The sequence below is a fragment of the Hyla sarda genome, chromosome 6, assembly GCF_029499605.1.
Source record: "Hyla sarda isolate aHylSar1 chromosome 6, aHylSar1.hap1, whole genome shotgun sequence".
Lineage (NCBI taxonomy): Eukaryota > Metazoa > Chordata > Amphibia > Anura > Hylidae > Hyla > Hyla sarda.
The window spans coordinates 215,206,526-215,228,021 of NC_079194.1; the positions used below are offsets into that span (position 1 = coordinate 215,206,526).

The following is a 21,496-nucleotide window of genomic DNA, read 5'->3' on the forward strand; positions in this document are numbered from 1 at the left end:
GCCTTCCCTGCACTCCTCCCTCCTTACTGGAGCAGACACTCCCCTGGCGGTCAGAGGCAGAGTCCTGCTGCAGTACCGCTAGCTCTGAAATGGCATCCCCCTCATCTGCCAACCGGGCAAACTTGTTGGGGTGTACCAGTTCAGGATTAGCCTCCCTGACATTTTTCCCTCTACCCCGTTTTCTAACTGTAACCCAGCTAACTGCCTGACCGTCCTGCACCTCCATCCCACTATCCTCCCCCACCTCTACCCCCGAGAGTACCTGCTCAGTGAGCAGGAGACTCTGGGTTGTCAATGCATCTCAGTGTTGCCAGTTGCTCCTCTAGATCCAGGATCTGGGCTTCCAAATGAACAACTCGCAAACATCTCGCACAACAATATGTACCCTCAAACTGCTGTTCAAGTATTGCATACATTGTGCAAGATGCACACTGGACTGCCTTTTCCAACATGGAGGCCATACTAGATTTGGGGATAGCAAAAATTAACAGAAAAGAAAAAAAAATCTAATATTTCAATTTAAACTTCCTTAATTTTAAGTCCCCTCACTTTTATACTCACTCACTTATATACTTCACACTCTTGTATACAGTCACACAATCACTAGCTCAGACAATCGCTAGATATACTTGGTTTTATACAGTGGCGTGTGTTGTGATGCGCATGTGGGATTTGGGTCTCACCTACAGATAAGATTGTTGGATACCTTAATAAAGATGGCGAGAGTGCACCTTCCTGCCTGTGCACAGCGGAAGGGTGCGCATAGTACCATGACAACTGGGACGCTCTCTTTTGATTGGCTGTACTGTCCGCTTCACTGTCTGCCCTGTAAATTCGGCACACATGCGCTGTTATGTGTTTACACGCTAACATTGTAATGGCGAATGTATATTTCAGCATCCAGTGAGTGTGAGCTCCCCGCCACCTTCGTTTTACTCCAATGTTTTTATCACTCCACATGTATTGCACCTCTGTAATTAGATGTATTTATGCATCTATCCTATGATTATACATGTAAGTGTGTAATGTTTTAATATGCACTTTTTATAAGATGATTGTGGTTTTGTATATTACACTTTGCAATGTATGTAATGTTTACACTATTTTATGGAAGTATTATGCACTTTATTTCTTAATATGCACTTTTGCCCCTATTTAAATGTGTGTTATTGACTGTTTTGGTTTGGATGTGCTGCTCTTCTTCTATATCTATCAGTTTCCCAACCAGGGTGCCTCCAGCGGTAGCAAAACTACAACTCCCAGCATGCTTGGAGTTGTAGTTTTGCAACAGCTGGAGGCAACCTATTAAGAAAACTCTGATCTATGCCCTATCTATCTATCTCATCCGTGTTTCCCAACCAGGGTGCCTCCAGCTGTTACAGAACTACAACTCCCAGCATGCCCAGACAGCCAAAGGCTGTGCGAGCATACTGGGAGTTGTAGTTTTGCTAGAGCTGGAGTCACCCTGGTTGGGAAACACTTGGCTCTGTCAGTGTTTTCCAACCCTCCAGCTGCAAAACTTCAACTCCCAGCATGCTCGATATAATATTACTATTAATATTAATTATATTAGAGATATAAGATTACTAATCCTCCATGTATCCACTGTTGCCCTTGGTTATGACCCACTATGGCGGGGAAATACATGCTCAGTTCACCTGCAGTCTCCTGAAGGAAATGGCAGTTTGTCTCCACTGTGCCTATGTGCTGAAGTCCAGCATTATAATAGTGAAATATACATTATTTCCACCTAAATTCTTGTTTTAGGTTATAACAGGAGGTCATGTTAAAGGTCAGAGATCTCTTATATTACTTCCCTGTCACCCCCATTTGTAGGTCACATACACTAAACATATAGGTGTGTTTTAGACATTTAGGTGCTTTTTCCTTTCAATGTATGGAAAACTATAGATATAGGGGGACATTTATCAAAACCAGCGCAGAGGAAAAGTTGCCAAGTTGCAAGTTGCCCGTAGCAACAAATAAGATTATAATTTTTTTTTTTTTAATGAAAGAAGCAAACTGAAAGAAGTGATCTGATTGGTTGCTATGTGCAGCTGCTCCACTCTTCCTCTACATGGATTTTGATGATTCTCCCCCATAGACTTAAAGGAAAACTTTCATATGTTCACTCCCGCACTAACCACAGGTACTGACGGATAGTGCGGGGGGCGCTGAATCATATGATCCTTACCTTGCCCGGATCCTCCAGCTGTTCGCTCACAATCTTAGTTTTTCTATATATATGTAAATGTGGCTGTAACTGGCACAGATGGGGTTTTCAGGAGCCTAGTGGCACTGTGATGTCAGCGCCGCCCGCTTATGAATATTCATCCCTCCCTCCATCTCTCCCTCTCCCCGCCGCTCCTAACTGGTCTTCACTGTGCATGTCAGGAAGTGGCACATGCGCAGTGAAGACCAGTTAGGCTGGGTTCACACCACGTTTTCAGCTATACGGGGCAGAATACGGCTGGGGGGGAGCTAAAACCGGCGTATCCCTGCTGTATGCCGCCCGTATGTAATTAATTTCAATGAGTCGACCGGAGTGAAACGTTGACTCTGGTCGGCACATTTTTGCCCGTATGCGGTTTTCCACCGGACCTAAAACCGTGGTCCACTACGGTAGGAAACCACATACGGGGCAAAAATGAGCCGACCGGAGTCAGTGTTTAACTCCAGTCGGCTCATTGAAATGAATTGCATACGGACGGCATAGGCCAGGGATACGAGAGCGCCCGGTTTTAGCTCCCCCAGACGTATGCGGTCCCTAGCATGGTGTGAACCCAGCCTTAGGATCCGCAGGGAGAAGGAGAGCCGGAGGGTGTGGGGATGAATATTCATAAGTGGGCAGCGCTGTGGATGGGCAGCGCTGACATCACAGTGCCACTAGGCTCCTGAAAACCCCGCCTGTGCCACTTGATGATGTCACATGTGTGATGTCATAAGGGAAGATTAACAAAAAAAGCCGGTAAGGCCACTGTATGATTTTATATTGTTAGTTTTAATGGTGTGATGTCCCAGTATGGGATATGCTCCTACAGTCCTGTCAGGTTGAGTCCCTGTACAACCTCAGGGCTCTCCTGCAGTGTTCCCCCATATTGTGTATAGGTTGTATATTTAGTTTAAAGGACCTTTGATATGGTCACATGATTGTTAGTCACCTGGTGACCAGATGACCGCAGCTAGCCCCCTTTATAAGAGGGGGGTGTACGACAATCACTCTTAGATCTTGAGGTTAAGTCCAGTCCAGACTTCTCAGAGCTAGTGTCTAGCACATCTGGAGGCCTCAAGCCTAAATTGCAGCCACAAGTCATTAAGTCAAGTCATCTTTGTCTTCTGTCACTATCTTCAGTCAAGTCAAGTCAGTTATAGTCAGCATGGCTGTACTAAAGTCTGTCAAGTCACTGCAAGTCCCAGCAAGCTGCGAGATCCCCTGTGTTATTGGTCACCTTTGGGATCCTGGCAGAGCTGTAAAGACTGTACCATCTGTCTACCTCAGTAAAAGCTACCGTTAACCCTAACCTGGCCTTGGACTATTATTTTCCAAGCCTAACCTAGGATTAGCGGTGCTACCTTCAGGTGGTTACATAGGCAAACCACGCCCTGGGGTCACAAACACTAAGGGGTTAACACCATCTACCCCTACACCTCACATCACACTCTGACACCACAATGGGATCTGTTAGGCTTCCATTGTGATATCTAGCATTTTACAAGATAAAATATTAACCTGTTGGGGATGGAGGGCGTACAGGTACGGGACTTCTGCTGATATCTATCAGCAGCCATCCTGACACATCACCTAGGGGGGTCCTGAGACCATTTTGCAGCAGCTGTAGGCACAGTGGTTGTTAGAGTCTGTTTCCTTACTCAATGTCTCCCAACCTGTGTGCCTCCAGCTGTTGCAAAACTACAACTCCCAGCATGCACTGGCAGATGGTGCATGCTGGGAGTTTTAGTTTTGCAACAGCTGGAGGCACACTGGTGGGGAAGCACTGAGTTAGTCTGTCACCTAATTCAGTGTTTCCCCACCAGTGTGCCTACAGCTGTGGCAGAACTACAACTCCCAGCATGCACTGTCTGTCAGTGCATGCTGGGAGTTGTAATTTTGCAACAGCTGGAGGTTTGCGCACCCTCCCCGCCCCCCCCCCCCCCTTCCCCCAAGTGAGTGCAAAGGGTAAATTCACACAGGTGGTGGGGGTTTACAGTGAGTTTGCAGCTACAAGTTTGAGCTGCGGCAAATTTAGAGCTGCAACTCAAACTCCCAGCAGGAAACTCGCTGTAAACCCCCACCCATGTGAATGTACCCTAAAAATGTGGTGGCCCAGTACGGGAAGTGTTACCCTGTGCTACTGCTGTCCTGTCAGGCAGCCTCCTTCAGTGTCCCCAAGGCCCCCTGCTTGTTTCCCCATTGTAAATATGTTTTACCATAAAATATAATGTTGCTTTAAGAGTTATACCATGTGATATGTCATGTGCTTGTTACCCAAGAGGTACCAGTGACCAGGTGATCCCAAGAGTTACCTATGGGCTCCCTGCTAGTCTCCCCCATATAAGCCCTGGGTGGAGCTAGCTTCTCTCTCTTGGAGTTTAGAGATTTTGCTTCCTGCTGAGGTCTAGTGCATTCGTCCCTAGTGTGTGTGTCCAGAGTGTTGGAGGTCTCAAAGTCAAGTCCTGCAGCAAACCATCAATTCAAGTAATCTAAAATCACAGCTTTATGAGTCAAGTCAAGTTAGTCCCTGTCATCTGTCAAGTTAGCGTTCAATTGTTCAGTTCTACTACAAGTTCCAGCAAGCCCTTAAGGTCTCTGCGTCACTGGTCACCTCATTGGGCCCCGGCAGAACTGTATAAACTTTACCATCTGTCTACCCTCAGTAAAGTCACTGTTCGGAGTCTTTATTGCCCCCCGTGCCTAGCCCAGGATCCAACGGTATACCTTCAGGTGGTTATAGGCTAAACCATGCTTTGGCGTCACAAATACAAGGGGTTAATGCCATCTGCCCCTAGGGTAATTCCATCTGCCCTTTGCATCACACATCTGGCCACCACAAAAATACTACACTACACAAAGAGAAAACACTGGAGGTAGCCATATCTTGATTTGTGGCATACCTGAAGGAACGTAAACATACACAGTTCAAATGTGACCTTCAGGAATTTAAAAATAAGCAGGAATATGAGGTCCTAAGAAACTCAGTGTCACAGTCACAGGAAACAGATATTTTGTCATCTGAATGTGAAAAATCAGATTTAGAAAGACCGCAAGGAGCTTACTATAATTCCAGAGGCAATAGAGATAGGGGTTACGAAAGGGGTAGACAAGAGCTGGAAGGGGGAGTTTTTTAGAGAACCCCTCAGCTATATCCAACTACCTCCTGAGGAGCGTAGCTCAACAGTAGAAACATATAATACATGTAAAACAAGTGAATTACAAGTTATCAATTTGTCAAGTAGAGAGCTCAGTCAAGCCAAAATGAATTTGTTGGCCAGGGGACTTACGTTTGTCCCAACGGTTAAATTTAACCCATTTCTTTGGGTAAAAGACCTCAATCTCTTCACTAGAAAGTTGAAGTTGAAGAAATACTTCCTGATGAAGGATCAGAGGCAGAGTAGAGAACTGGGGCTCGAGGCTGAGGATATGTCTCTATTTCATGACATGATTGAACTAACTGAGGAGGCTAGAGCTGATGAGGAATTGGAGCCATTTACCCAATTACATAAAAAAAAAAGTACCAGGCCAGCCCCCTTTGGTGAATACACTAATATATATATGTATTCTTAGAGGTTGTCACTAAGGCCCTTAGATCTCTAGATACAAGATTTGAGAAGCCCTAGAATCTCACGAAATCCAAGAGGCAGGCATTACTGTCTCTTGAAATAGATTCCTCCCTGGTCATCAAAACCTCAGACAAAAGGGGGAAACATCATTTTGATGGTCAGGGAGGAATACAGAAAGATGTGCCTTCACCTTTTGGATGACAAGCAGTGCTATGCCCGTATGACAGAGAATCCAACAAAGAAATTTAGTGCTGAACTACTGCAAATTCTAAATGAGGCTAAAAGTGCTAAACTGATAAGTAATACAGAGTATGAATATCTCAAACCGGACATGCCAAAAACAGCATTTTTTTATGCGATTCCAAAGATTCACAAGGGGTATCCACTTTGAGAGGCCACCCAATTGTATCTGGGGTCGATAATCTAACACAAGCTCCAAGTCAATATGTGGACCAAGTCTTTAGACCCTTAGTGTACTCTTTGCCATCCTTTGTGAGAGATACAATGGATGTGCTCAGAAGACTGGAGGATCTAAGACTTGATGAAGGCTCTCTTCTCGCCTCGTTGGATGTAGAAGCCCTGTATTCAAGCATTCCACATCCCATCTAGGGCTTAAAGCAACATAATTCTTACTGGGAATGAGGGGATTGCAATACACCTCACACAATGAGTTTGTCATCCGTTTGCTGTTCTTTATTCTCACAAGGAATTATTTCATCTTTGCGGGGAGGTCCATCCACCAGCAGTGCAGAACAGCTATGGGGAGCCCATGCACCCCCAGTTACGCTAATTTATATCTAGGCTGGTGGGAGGTCCAAACCGTATTCACAGACAAAATGATGGAGTGGACCCAACACATCAGTCTGTGGGTAAGATATATAGATGATGTCCTGTTAACTTGGACAGCATCAAAAGTCAAATTTGAACAGTTTGTACAAGTCTTGAACAATAATGCTCTGAATCTTAAATTTACGCACACAATTAGCCAACGTGAGGTAGAGTTTCTGGGAATCAAAGTGAGATTGATGCCAGATCATACAATTGAGACTACAATGCATAGAAAGGACACAGCCACTATTACCCTTCTTCCAGTGGGAGAGCTACCATCCTCTGCTCCTGAAGAATGGTATACCCACAGGAAAATACTTAAGGGTAAGGCAAAGTTGTTCAAGCCTTGGGAAATTTGAAGTAAAGGCACAAGAGTTAAGGCATTGGCTGAGAGAAAGAGGGTACCCTAATAAGGTTCTGAAAAGAGCCTACCATAGGGCCCTTAAGAGTCCAAGGGAACAACTACTTAGTCCCAGACCCAAACAGGAGGGAGAGGAGACAATTTGTATCATAGGTAATTTTGATGAGAAATCCCATCAAGTGAGGGAAATACTGCATAGATACTGGGAAATACTTAAATTGGACAAAATATTATCACCTATTCTACCGGAGAGTCCCTCCATAACATACCGTAGGGGGAGAAATCTAAAAGCCAGGCTCACAAGGAGGTATTTAGAACCGGAAAACGTCAGGAGACCTGTTTGAGAACTGGGATGAAAGGTACCTACCCCTGTGGTGGGTGCCACATATGCCTGTTCATCAAATAAGGAAGGCACTGTGAGAGTGCCAGTACAAATGAAACATTTCCCATTAGGCATTGGGCCAATCGTGATACAAGAGGGGTAGTATATCTGCTGGGATGCTCCTGTCTGGTGAACTATGTAGGTAAAACCTTCAGGACACAAAAAAATAGGATACAGGAGCACCTACCAGATATTGGGCATCAAAGAGAAACCCTGTCGGGAAATCATTTCTCCCAAAAACATGAAGGGAATCCAAAAGATCTCAAGGTACAAGTATTAGAGGTTGTCTCCCCCCCCGCCCAAACATCCCCCCCCCCCCCCCCCCCCGAGAGAGGAGGTAACTGGGACAAGATTCTGCAGCAAGTAGAAGCCAAATGGACATTCTGGGTGGACTCAGTGAAGCCCAAAGGGCTGAATGAGTTCATAGCCTATTCCAGTTATAGCTAAGTGAAAGTTAGTCCTAGTATTATCATGTAACATACTTATTCTATTCAAACTGCATTTGTTTTAAGTTTAGTACATCTACAGTGTAGCTCTCTCCCTAATAACATAGCTATACATCTATGCAATATATCCGGGTGCCTCTCTTGGAGATTCCAATATTAATATGCGTTTGTAATCCGTATGTGATGTCAGATGGGCAGGTTAGATACACTTAATCAAATATATAGTTATAGGTACAGACGGGCATTACATTTTGGCAGGACTCAGCTCTCTACTAGATACTATATAACATCAAGTTAGGTATTATTTTTGAATATAAGTCCCTCCTTTAGTAATGTAAAGGTTATCCTTACATAATTCCTTAAAATAATCCTGATAGAATGGTTAGAACTTAATACTGCAATCCTAACTTAACATCCAGTCCACTCATTCACATGTACCTGGGCTTAAGAAAGACCGTTCCATACATATAGACGCAACATAGTACTGACGTGGTAGTGTGGGATTGGTAGAGCCCAGAACGTTACCATGGTGTGTAGGAACTACGTCTCATGTAAGGAAGCTAGATCTATGGCAGTTAATGCTGACTGCCATCAGTGTCAGACATCAAAATCATAATAGACCCTGGAAAATAGCCTGGAAAAGGTTCCTGAGGATTTGGCAAAGAAATGCGTTGAACTGGAGAAAAGAAACTATATCTGGGATCAACATCTGGTTTTGCTTAAATATATCAATTTGAATGTCACCTAAAGGACTGTTATATTATTGGAATTCACAAGTATACTTAAATCATACTGAGATATCTTACAATACTATATACCCATGGTTACTGATGGAGTTTAAAGGGAACCAATCATCAGATTTTACCCTATATAACGCTTGGTAAAGTGTTATATAGGGTAAAATCTTTATTTTCACCATTCCTGGGGGACGCTCCTGCCCCCAGGGATGGTGAAGATATGAAGTTATAAACTAGTCACCGCCGCCGCCGTAAGTAGTCACCTGGGCGGGGAGCTCTTCTCACCAACTGCCGTTCTTCGGCCGGAAGCGACGCCCCCTCCGCTTGATTGATGGGCCGCGTCATCACTCTGCTCCGTCTGTTCAGTGAGCGGAACGATGACGCGGCCCATCAATCAAGCGGAGGGGGCGTCGCTGCCGGCCGAAGAACGGGAGTAGGTGAGAAGAGCTCCCCGCCCAGGTGACTACTTACGGCGGCGGCGGTGACTAGTTTATAACTTCATATCTTCACCATCCCTGGGGGCAGCAGCATCCCCCGGGAGTGGCGAAAATAAAGATTTTACCCTATATAATGCTTTGCCAAGCGTTATATAGGGTAAAATCTGATGATTGGTTCCCTTTAACTAGTACATATAGTGCATGCAATTGTTATGGCCAAACAATGTGCTAGAACATAACAAGGAACCACATGGACAATATCTTATACAATATATGGGATAAACAAGGGAGTCCATTCAGTATGTCAGAATGCAAATAAGAAGGCACAGGATCTTATTGAACACCTATATTGCACAGCATCTGCTAACATTTTTTAGTCCTTTGGTTAATACGAAGTTTGTGCACAGCCATTAGAACATTTAATAGTAGTGCTGAAAGTCAAACTTGTACTTTGGGGAAATCCAATGAAAAAACATATAAACTGTACCCATGTATGAACAGTACTGTTAAATGGCCTAATCGACTATGTGGTGATAGAACATTATTTTGGTGATGGTACAATTTTCCTAAAACCTATATACTGCACCAAAACGCATCCATACCTTACCTGGTGTGCAGGACTAGCTCCACCCCAATCCCGCTAAATCTCCACACATGTGGGAGAGTTTGACATTGGGAGATCAAGAATGAGAGTCAATGGGGGAGTTTTATCAAAGGATTTAGACAGTTTTTTCCCATCTAAATTTGTCGCACAGAAAGTCGCAGTCTAAATATGTCCGACTTTTTTGCGACTTTTGCTTAAGAGGATTTTTAGAACATGATGCATTCTAGTCTATTTTAGACGGAAAAATGCATTGGTACTGAATTTATCAAAAGTGACTTTTCAGCAACAAGTCGCATCAACTGAAAGTACGCCGAAATGTCGGACCATGCTGGAGCAGGCTTAAATACAGTCTAAAGCATAGATCACGGAGTCCTTGCGCAGAATTTATCAAGAGCTGTGCGCCTTTTGATAAAATAGGCGCACAATAGACCAGCCTAACCCTCTGTAGTTTGGTCTATATTGATGCGAGACATAGGCAACTTTGATAAATCTCCCCCAATGTGAATGTGTGTCTATGCATGTATAGAAAGTTAGGACATTACACTGACAGTAATACTGCAGCAAGGACATATTAGTTGATATTATCCATTATACCGGTATGCATGCTGGAATTGTAACACGAGTGATTAATCTCGTAAAAATGTATGCATAGAACACTGTATCACATACTGTGGGGAGCTGGAGAGAGTTCTGGGGTACATAAGAATTACTCTGTAATATACTAGCCACATTGGATGCAATACAACTGTACTTAGAGGCCGAATATTACATGTACCACAGTAGTAGACCGGACTTAAGGTTGTGTGGGAGTGGATGAAGGATTGAGTAATCCTTACCACAGGATACAAAGTGCTACAATAATCATTGTTTGTAATACTTGAAAGACGGGCGTTAAAAATAACGCATCAATCTACAACAAATGTGCATTGTAGCCACTTAGAAGGATATCAAAGTATTGATGTAAAGTGTGAACTGCAACTTATATGGAGTAAGGGCTCTACATTTGGAATGCAGTATGTGCTCCAACAGTTCATAGACGGTGGAATATCCAGAGTGAATCATAGCCTATGGTTTGAATCATTCGCAACCGAATAACTCACAAATGTAATACTAAGGAATGTGACTAGTGCACTGGAGTTATAATAGTTCTAAGATTTTGAACATCTAGCGCACAGTGTGAACTATAGCCTATGGTGAAACAACTACGGACCTATCCGCAATTGAATAATCGCTAAGTGTAAACACTATGGCATATAACTGATTAAATGGTCAGCTCATGGTGTGGAAAAACCAACGCACAGTGTGAACTATAATCTATGGTTCAACAACTACGGACCTATCCGCAATTGAATAACCGCTAAGTGTAAACACTATGGAATATAACTGATTAAATGATCAGCTCATGGTGTGGAAAAACCAACGCACTGTGTGAACTATAGCCTATGGTGCAACAACTACGGACCTATCCGCAATTGAATAACCGCTAAGTGTAAACACTATGGCATATAACTGATTAAATGGTCAGCTCATGGTGTGGAAAAACCAACGCACAGTGTGAACTATAATCTATGGTGCAACAACTACGGACCTATCCGCAATTGAATAACCGCTAAGTGTAAACACTATGGAATATAACTGATTAAATGATCAGCTCATGGTGTGGAAAAACCAACGCACTGTGTGAACTATAGCCTATGGTGCAACAACTACGGACCTATCCGCAATTGAATAACCGATAAGTGTAAACACTATGGCATATAACTGATTAAATGGTCAGCTCATGGTGTGGAAAAACCAACCCACAGTGTGAGCTATAGCCTATGGTGCAACAACTACGGACCTATCCGCAATTGAATAACCGATAAGTGTAAACACTATGGCATATAACTGATTAAATGATCAGCTCATGGTGTGGAAAAACCAACGCACAGTGTGAACTATAGCCTATGGTGCAACAACTACGGACCTATCCGCAATTGAACAACCTATTAGTGTTCACACTATAGAATATAACTGATAGAAGGTCAGCTAATGGAGTGACGGTAACGGACATAATCGTAATTGAGAAATGTACTAGTGTGAACCCAACCGAAACAATGAAAACAAACGAATAAAAAGGGGTGAACACACATGGAACTCTACAATGAATCTTATGAGGATATTGTCTATGTATAAGAAGGCGTGAATATTAGAATACTATGAACAAATTTGGAAGTGAATGCGAATATTCAATTACAAGTAACACTGGAAACAAAGAAGTCTGACAATAAGGCTAAGTTTCCACTTGGGTTTTTTTCTGGCAGTTTTTGGATATCTGCCACTGCAGTTTTAGAGTCAAAGCAAGAAATGTATTCAAAAGGAATCGGACATATAAAGGAAGGACTTACACTTCTCCTCCCTTATGGATCCACTTCTGACTTTGGCTCAGAAACTGCAGTGGCAGATATCCCCCCAAAAAAGTGGAAACATAGCCTAATGGTGGCGGTCAATATGAACTTTTAATGTTTGCTTTCATGTTTAAATATTTTATTAGGATGGAATAAAAGTGAAGTTTTAAAGGCTCCCAGTTTTTTCCTTTTTTCTAATTTTCTATTTTGGGAGACCTAACCTCTAATAGTGGTAAGCACCACATGACTCTGATATATATATATTGCTTTTTTTTTTTTTTTTTTATGGTACCTTACCAAAGTTAATAAAAAAAATCTAACTCTATCCCTTTTTTTGGATCGCTAATGTAAAAAAAAAAAAAATAGCTGAAAAATGCCAAAAGGATTAAAGAAAATGCCAAACTGAAAAACGCCAAGTGGATATGGCATTTTTCAGTTCCCTATTCATTTGCAGCTAACATCTGGCCTCTGCGGCAGAGCAGGCATTTTTTTTTTTGGCCATTCTTGGGTGAAAAACCTTAGTGGAATTCCAGCCTAACCCCTTTGGCACCTGATTAACTAGCAAAACTGTTTAAAAAGCATTATATGTTTCTTTGAGATCATGTTCTCCTTATTCCTCCTGTCTGCCGTCTTTCACATGTTATTTTAGCATGTTCTGTCCAACAAAACTGCATAAAGTTCAAGTTCTAGCCAAAGCAAACTTTTGCCAAAGTTCTCACAAAATTCAGGTTCTACTGGTTCAGTTCCTTCATCTCTGTGTCTTATCTAAATTTTTGTTGTAGAAATGATAACACTTTATTAATTACCAAGTTACCAATTGACAAAATATGTGCCAAACAGTAAAATCTAATTTTATTTTTCCCAACTTTCCCCTTTGGTTTGTTCCCCTTTCGGTTTTGTGATCCAGTTTTATGATGCGGGCCAGGTCTGGGCTGGGATACGGGAGTGCCCGTTTTTCGCTCCCCCCAGCCTGATCCAGTCCCTGTATTGACAAACCATGGTGTGAACGCATCTTTAGTCAGATAGTAACTCCGGTAGGCTCAGATAGTGATTCCGGTCAGCTAATTTTTGCCCTGTATGGGGCAAAAATGAGCCGACAGCAGTCACTGTCTGACTCGGTTGGATCATTCAAATGAATGAGATGCAGGCCTTGTCTGGGACTGCAGTGCCCGGTTTTCACTACCCCAGCTGTATCCAGTCCCCGTTTTGACAAACTGGGGTGTGAACGCACCCTTACCTGTCCCAGATTTGTGGTCCTGTTCTTCCACTATCTTCCTCTGTTCTTTTCGTTCCAGCGGCAGGCTTTGAACAGACACAGAGCTAACTAACATCACTGCTGCTGTTTCTCCAGGCCTGCTTGCAGCGGGGCCTAATAGAGAAACAGCAGTGGTGACATCAGGAAGCTCCCCCAATGACCCATGCATGCAATGTAAAAAAAAAAAAGAAGATAGCAGTTAACAAGAGCACGGAGCAGGACAGGTAAGTATGATTATCATCAGTATTACCTGAAGTGACACTGATGACAGTTTTCCTTTTATATGCCCAATTATCCTTAAAAAATCATTTTCACTGATATATATCCTCCCCAAATTTGTTTTATAATTTGTTAAAACTCACAATTTTTTTTTACATAAAATCCATACTATTTGTATTCATAACTAAAACGTATATGTGACCATATGTTTATCCTTTCCTTTTAGATCCCTTCTTTGATTGCCACAGTTTCAAACCTCCAAGACACATCTACAATTGTAAATGTTTGGCGGCCATATTGGATTGCGCAATATTCTGCAAACACAGTTTTCTCTGATATTGCTGGTCAGAACTATGTAAAACTAAGCATACATGTTTGTGATCACTTTCTGTACCACACGTGATCACATCGTTTGGCCGCCATATTGGATTGTGCAATATTCTCCATACATAGTTTTCTCTTAAGTTACTGGTAAGAATAATGTAAAAATTTGCTATAACCAGACTGTGCAGCGTGGCCACCTGTATCGCTGCTTGCAGCTATATTTTTAACTTTTTTTTTTTTGCTTTTTTTTTATCCCATGAGAGGGCTTTCACCAGCGATCTACTGATTGCCTATTTAATACATTGCACTAGTATTACAGTGCAGTGTATTATGGCTGTCGGCATTATGTTGACAGACAATGTTTAATTATGGCTAATGTGAGGGGCGGGTTGAGTCATTTATTTTTTATATTTTTAGGGTTATTTTTAATATCTTTTTCATATATATTATTTATTTATTTATTTTTTTGTAGGGGTTTGGGGTGGGGGTTAATTATTTTATAAGCCATTTTGATAATAGTGACATACCGTGCATCCTAACCCATACAAGTCTATGGGACTTCAAGTACATCTTCTGATCACGTCACTGTTGGGCTGCTGAGATTACTTGGTAGTTTTAACCCCTTAAAGGGGTTATCCAGGAAAAAACTTTTTTTTATATTTCAACTGGCTCCAGAAAGTTAAACAGATTTGTAAATTACTTCTATTAAAAAATATTAATCCTTTCAGTACTTATGAGCTTCTGAAGTTAAGGTTGTTCTTTTCTGTCTAAGTCTTCTCTGATGACACCTGACAGGTGTCATCAGAGAGCACTTAGAACAACCTTAACTTCAGAAGCTCATAAGTGCTGAAAGGATTAAGATTTTTTTAATAGAAGTAATTTACAAATCTGTTTAACGTTCTGGAGCCAGTTGATATATATAAAAAAGTTTTTTCCTGGAATACCCCTTTAAGGACTCAGCCCATTTTGGCCTTAAGGACTTAGCATTTTTCTAACTTTGAAACTCTCTGCTTGTAAGGAAAATGGTCATGCCAAATGTTATATTGATTCGCATATGCAATATGTCTGCTTTATGTTGACATCATAAAGTTGACATGTTTTTACTTTTTTGAAGACATTAGAGGGCTTCAAAGTATAGCAGCAATTTTTCCAAATTATCACAAACATTTCAAAATATGAATTTTTCAGACCAGTTCAGTTTGAAGGTGATTTGAGGGGCCTTTCTGTAAGTAATCTCCCATATATGACCCCATTTTAAAAACTGCACCCCTCAAAGTATTCAAAATACAGTGAGCATTTGCACCTCACAGTCGATTGACTAATTTTTGTGCGCTGTCAAAATGAAAAACAGTGGATAAGGGGAGGTTAAGAACAGTGGATAAGGAGATTCATGCGTTACAAACCAGCTGTAAAAATAAATGTAGCCCGAAAAATTGTAATCCCAATAATTCAAAAAATTCCATTAGCCCCAATAACTCAATAACTACAATAAGCCCCATTAACTCAAAAAATACCGTTAGCCCCAATAACTTAAATAACAACGTTAGACGCAATAACGCAAAAAATCCCATTAGCCCCAATAACTTAAATAATAACGTTAGACCCAATAACTCAAAAAATCCCATTGGCCCCAATAACTTAAATAGTACAATTAGCCCTTATAACTCAAAAAATGACATTAACCCCAATAACTCTGAAAATCCCATTAGTGAGACTATATGTGTAAAACTTAATGGAAATGTAAAGTGTATGTTCACAAATGCCAGAAGCCTAGCAAATAAAATGGGGGAGCTTGAGGCCTTGATACTGGAGGAACATATTGATATAGTTGGGGTCACTGAGACATGGCTGGACTCCTCGCATGACTGGGCTGTCAATCTGCAGGGGTTTACATTGTTTCGCAAGGATAGAATGAACAGAAAAGGTGGTGGAGTCTGTCTGTATGTAAGAAGTGGTATGAAAGTCAGTGTGAACGATGCCATAGTGTGTGATGATTCTGAGGAGGTGGAATCACTGTGGGTAGAATTACAAAAGGAGGGAAATACTGAAAAAATAATATTTGGGGTAATCTACAGACCCCCTAATATCACTGAAGAGATAGAAGTTCGGCTTCATAAACAAATAGAGAGGGCCGCCCGGGCAGGTACAGTGGTAATAATGGGAGATTTTAACTATCCAGATATAGATTGGGGTCCGGGGTTGGCTAAAACTACAAAGGGGCGACAATTCCTAAATTTATTGCAGGATAATTTTATGGGCCAGTTTGTGGAGGACCCAACAAGAAGTGATGCCTTGTTGGATCTGATCATTTCCAACAACGCAGAGCTGGTTGGTAATGTAACTGTGAGGGAAAACCTTGGTAATAGCGACCACAATATAGTTACTTTTGACTTAAAATGTAGAAAACAAAGACAGACGGGGAAAGCAAAAACATATAACTTTAAAAAGGCAAACTTCCCTGGGTTGAGGGCTGCACTACAGGACATAGACTGGGGGGAGGTGTTCTCAAATGCTGATGCAGAAGGTAAATGGGACATCTTTAAATCAACTCTAAATAACTATACAGCTAAATATATACCAAAGGGGAACAAATATAAACGATTAAAACTAAATCCTACATGGCTGACAAATGAGGTTAAAAGAGCAATAAACAACAAAAAAATAGCCTTCAAAAAATTCTAATCTGATGGGTCAGCTATAACATTTAAACAGTACAAGGAGCTTAATAAAATCTGTAAAAATGTAATAAAAACAGCAAAAATTCAAAATGAGAGACAGGTGGCCGAAGAAAGCAAAACTAATCCTAAATATTTTTTTAGATATATAAATACAAAAAAACCAAGGACAGAGCATGTAGGACCCCTTAATAATGATAATGGGGAGGTTGTCACGGGCGATCAAGAGAAGGCGGAGCTACTGAATGGGTTCTTTAGTTCTGTATATACTATGGAAGAAGGAGCTGACATTGGACAGGTCAGTGCTGGGAACACATCATGTAATGTACTGAACTGGCTTAATGTAGAGATGGTACAAGGTAAGTTAAGTAAAGTAAATGTAAGCAAATCTCCAGGGCCGGATGGACTACACCCAAGAGTTCTTAGAGAGGTAAGTTCAGTAATATCTGTACCCTTGTTCATGATATTTAGAGATTCTCTGGTGTCTGGTATTGTGCCAAGGGACTGGCGCAAGGCTAATGTGGTACCAATTTTCAAGAAGGGCTCTAGGTCTTCGCCAGGCAATTATAGACCGGTAAGTCTAACGTGCATTGTGGGTAAATTGTTTGAAGGACTTATAAGGGATTACATACAGGAATACTTAGGGGATAATAGTATTATAAGTGATAGCCAGCATGGGTTTACTAAGGATAGAAGTTGTCAAACCAATCTAATTTGCTTTTATGAAGAGGTGAGTAGAAGCCTTGACAGAGGAATGGCTGTGGATATAGTGTTTCTGGATTTTGCCAAAGCGTTTGATACTGTCCCTCACAGACATCTGACAGGTAAGTTAAGGTCCTTGGGCTTGGAAACTTTAGTTTGTAACTGGATTGAACACTGGCTCATGGATCGTACCCAGAGAGTGGTGGTCAATGATTCGTACTCTGATTGGTCCCCGGTTATTACTGGTGTACCCCAAGGTTCAGTACTGGGCCCGCTGCTGTTTAATTTATTTATCAATGATATAGAGGATGGTATTAACAGCTCTATTTCTATCTTTGCAGATGACACCAAGCTTTGTAGCACGGTACAGTCTATAGAGGATGTGCATAAGTTACAAGATGACTTGGATAGACTAAGTGTCTGGGCATCCACTTGGCAAATGAGGTTCAATGTGGATAAATGTAAAGTTATGCATCTGGGTACTAATAACCTGCATGCATCGTATGTCTTAGGGGGGATTAAACTGTCAGAGTCACTGGTAGAGAAGGATCTGGGTGTACTTGTAGATCACAGACTACAGAATAGCATGCAATGTCAGGCTGCTGCTTCCAAAGCCGGCAGGATATTGTCATGTATAAAAAGAGGCATGGACTCGAGGGGCAGGGACATAATACTCCCCCTTTATAAAGCATTGGTACGGCCTCACCTGGAATATGCTGTTCAGTTTTGGTCGCCTGTTCATAAAAGGGACACTGCGGAGTTGGAAAGGGTGCAGAGACGCGCGACTAAACTAATATGGGGCATGGAACATCTTAGCTATGAGGAGCGATTAAAGGAGTTACAATTGTTTAGTCTTGAGAAGAGACGTTTAAGGGGGGATATGATAAACGTATATAAGTATATAAATGGCCCATACAAAAAATATGGAGAAAAACTGTTCCAGGTTAAACCCCCCCAAAGGACGAGGGGGCACTCCCTCCGTCTGGAGAAGAAAAGGTTTAGTCTAAAGGGGCGGCACGCCTTCTTTACCGTGAGGACTGTGAATTTATGGAACGGTCTACCTCAGGAACTGGTCACAGCAGGAACAATTAACAGCTTTAAAGCAGGGTTAGATACATTCCTGGAACAAAATAACATTAATGCTTATGCAGAATTATAAAACTACATCCCTTTCCCTTATCCCCTTACATCCTTCCCTTCAATCCCCTGGTTGGACTTGATGGACGTATGTCTTTTTTCAACCATACTAACTATGTAACTATGGTTTAAGGGATGAACAGAGAAAAATTTCCCTAAAATTTGTAACCCAATGGCCCTGATTTACTAAGAGTTGTCACGATGCCGGCTGGCAGGAGGTGGATCCTCTGTGCCAGAGAGGGATTGGCGTGGACCGTGCTAGTGGACCGGTTCTAAGTCACTACTGGTATTCACCAGAGCCCGCCGCAAAGCGGGATGGTCTTGCTGCGGTGGTAGTGACCAGGTCGTATCCACTAGCAATGGCTCAACCTCTCTGACTGCTGAAGATAGGCGCGGTACAAGGGAGCAGACAGAAGCAAGGTCGGACGTAGCAGAAGGTCGGGGCAGGCAGCAAGGATCGTAGTCAGGGGCAACGGCAGGAGGTCTGGAACACAGGCTAGGAACACACAAGGGAACGCTTTCACTGGCACAATGGCAACAAGATCCGGCGAGGGAGTGCACAGGTGAACACACTGATTAGAACCACTGCGCCAATCAGCGGCGCAGTGGCCCTTTAAATCGCAGAGACCCGGCGCGCGCGCGCCCTAGGGAGCGGGGCCGCGCGCGCCGGAACAGGACCGACGGAGAGCGAGTCAGGTACGGGAGCCGGGGTGCGCATCGCGAGCGGGCGCCACCCGCATCGCGAATCGCATCCCGGCTGGAGGCGGTATCGCAGCGCACCCGGTCAGTGGATCTGACTGGGGCGCTGCGGGAGCGAGAGTGTAGCGAGCGCTCCGGGGAGGAGCGGGGACCCGGAGCGCTCGGCGTAACAGTACCCCCCCCCCTTGGGTCTCCCCCTCTTCTTGGAGCCTGAGAACCTGAGGACCAGATTTTTATCTAGGATATTGTCCTCAGGTTCCCAGGATCTCTCTTCAGGACCACAGCCCTCCCAGTCAACCAAAAAGAAGGTTTTTCCTCTGACCTTTTTGGAGGCCAGTATCTCCTTTACAGGAAAGATGTCTGAAGAACCGGAGACAGGAGTGGGAGAGATAAGTTTAGGAGAGAAACGGTTGATGATGAGTGGTTTAAGAAGAGAAACGTGAAAGGCATTAGGAATACGAAGAGAAGGAGGGAGAAGAAGTTTAATTTAATCTTGAGTTGTTTACAGAGAGCCCTCCAGAATTTAGACACGAATTGGACGCCTCTATCCGAGATGATCTGCGTGGGCAACCCGTGAAGACGAAAAATGTGTACAAAAAATTGTTTTGCCAACTGAGGCGCAGAAGGAAGACCAGGAAGAGGGATGAAATGTGCCATCTTGGAGAATCGATCAACGACCACCCAAACAACAGTGTTGCCACGGGATGAGGGTAAGTCTGTAATAAAGTCCATACCAATCAGAGACCAAGGCTGTTCGGGAACAGGCAGAGGATGAAGAAGACCAGCGGGCTTCTGGCGAGGAGTCTTATCCCGGGCACAGACAGTGCAGGCTCGCACAAAATCCACAACATCCGTCTCCAGAGTCGGCCACCAATAGAAACGAGAGATGAGTTGCACGGATTTCTTGATGCCCGCATGACCTGCGAGATGGGAGGAGTGACCCCATTTGAGGATTCCGAGGCGTTGGCGTGGAGAGACGAAGGTCTTCCCTGGAGGAGTTTGCCTGATGGAGGCTGGAGAAGTGGAGATCAGGCAGTCAGGAGGAATGATGTGTTGCGGAGAGAGCTCTACTTCCGAGGCATCCGAGGAACGAGAGAGAGCATCGGCCCTAATGTTCTTATCTGCAGGCCGAAAGTGAATTTCAAAATTAAATCGGGCAAAGAACAGAGACCACCTGGCCTGGCGAGGATTCAGCCGTTGGGCAGACTGGAGATAGGAGAGGTTCTTGTGATCGGTGTAAATAATAACTGGAAATCTTGATCCCTCCAGCAGATGCCTCCATTCCTCAAGTGCTAATTTAATGGCTAGTAGCTCTCGATCCCCGATGGAGTAGTTCCTCTCCGCCGGAGAGAAGGTCTTAGAAAAAAAACCACAAGTAACAGCATGCCCGGAAGAATTTTTTTGTAGAAGGACCGCTCCAGCTCCTACTGAGGAGGCATCAACCTCCAATAGGAAGGGTTTAGATGGGTCAGGTCTGGAGAGCACGGGAGCTGAAGAAAAGGCAGACTTGAGCTGTTTAAAGGCGTCTTCCGCTTGAGGAGGCCATGACTTAGGATTGGCATTCTTTTTGGTTAAAGCCACGATAGGAGCCACAATGGTGGAAAAATGTGGAATAAATTGTCTGTAATAATTGGCGAACCCCAAAAAACGTTGGATAGCACGGAGTCCGGAGGGGCGTGGCCAATCTAAGACGGCAGAGAGTTTGTCTGGATCCATTTGTAGTCCCTGGCCAGAGACCAAGTATCCTAGGAAAGGAAGAGATTGACATTCAAACAGACATTTCTCCATTTTGGCATAAAGTTGATTGTCACGAAGTCTCTGAAGAACCATGCGGACATGCTGGCGGTGTTCTTCTAGGTTGGCAGAAAAAATCAGGATATCGTCCAGATACACAACAACACAGGAATATAAGAGATCACGAAAAATTTCATTAACAAAGTCTTGGAAGACGGCAGGGGCGTTGCACAGGCCAAAGGGCATGACCAGATACTCAAAGTGTCCATCTCTAGTGTTAAATGCCGTTTTCCATTCATCCCCCTCTCTGATGCGGATGAGATTATAAGCACCTCTTAAGTCCAGTTTGGTAAAGATGTGGGCACCTTGGAGGCGATCAAAGAGTTCAGAGATGAGAGGTAGAGGGTAGCGGTTCTTTACCGTGATTTTATTAAGACCGCGGTAGTCAATGCAAGGACGTAGGGAGCCATCTTTTTTGGACACAAAGAAAAATCCGGCTCCGGCAGGAGAGGAGGATTTGCGGATAAAGCCCTTTTTTAAATTTTCCTGGATGTACTCAGACATAGCAAGAGTCTCTGGGGCAGAGAGAGGATAAATTCTGCCCCGGGGTGGAGTAGTGCCCGGGAGGAGGTCAATAGGACAGTCATAAGGCCTGTGAGGAGGTAGAGTCTCAGCTTGTTTTTTGCAAAAAACATCCGCAAAGTCCATATAGGCCTTAGGGAGACCGGTTACAGGGGGAACCACAGGGTCACGGCAAGGAGTACTGGTAACCGGTTTAAGGCAGTCCTTGA

General features: G+C 43.2%; 1 protein-coding gene across 6 annotated transcripts in view; it reads right to left on the reverse strand.

Annotated features, from left to right (window-relative positions):
- The window catches only part of AGRP (agouti related neuropeptide), an 82,946-nt gene that overhangs the window by 40,877 nt on the left and 20,573 nt on the right, over positions 1 to 21,496 (reverse strand). For 4 of the 6 annotated variants that reach the window (XM_056526395.1, XM_056526392.1, XM_056526390.1 and 1 more), the window contains exon 1: positions 2,195 to 2,366. The exons of 1 other annotated variant lie outside the window; for it this stretch is intronic. The gene's annotated coding sequence lies outside the window, so the exon portion shown is untranslated. Of the gene's footprint in view, positions 1 to 2,194; positions 2,367 to 13,197; positions 13,263 to 21,496 lie in introns of those variants that run through there. One more of the 6 variants, XM_056526396.1, reaches the window with a different exon arrangement.